Source organism: Ipomoea triloba, chromosome 16 (assembly GCF_003576645.1).
Source record: "Ipomoea triloba cultivar NCNSP0323 chromosome 16, ASM357664v1".
Taxonomy (NCBI): Eukaryota; Viridiplantae; Streptophyta; class Magnoliopsida; order Solanales; family Convolvulaceae; genus Ipomoea; species Ipomoea triloba.
This window is the reverse complement of record NC_044931.1, coordinates 17,865,806-17,866,487: the sequence shown is the minus strand read 5'-3', so window position 1 is coordinate 17,866,487 and position 682 is coordinate 17,865,806.

Genomic DNA, 682 nt, shown 5'->3' with positions numbered 1-682 from the left:
AAGAAAAGGGCAGCAAGTGAACCAGCTGGACCACCTCCAAAAATACCAAGAATCATGAGCAAAGCAGTGGAGGATGCTAAACAGGCAGAAAACCTAAAGGTCCAGCGTACACTGGAAATGGAGAGAAGGAGAGAAGAGGACAGAGAAAGAAGAAGAAAAAGACAAGAACGACAGTCAGAAGAAGAAAGGAAGATAGATCTTCTCATGACAAACTTTAAGTTTGGGAACAGAGAAGACACTGAACAAATTCTGACTCTGGAGATATTCAAGCTTCTGAAAATCACTGGGATATCTACACACAGCAATATGTCTCCAGAAGAATGCATTGCCTGGTGGAAAGATGGAGTAATTGATGGTGAGTTCGTGGGGGAAGCCTACAGGAACTACAGGCATCTAGACGTCACAGAAGAATACTTAAGCCTGGTAAATCCGAAAGACCCCATCAAGACACGAGAAGCCATTAACAAGAAAAGGAAAGCCAACAAGAAGTAAGCTCTCGTGGTCCAAACTCCATCTCATTTCAATGTATTGATATCTATGTTGTTCTTGGTCTTATTTCTTTCAATCTTGTCTACTAAACTCTACTTGTAAACATTCCCTTCATGTAATCATATATATCTTTTGCTGGGGGTGTTGCGTGAGTTATATTATTCATGTTTTAGTAGAGTACTTGTCAAACTTA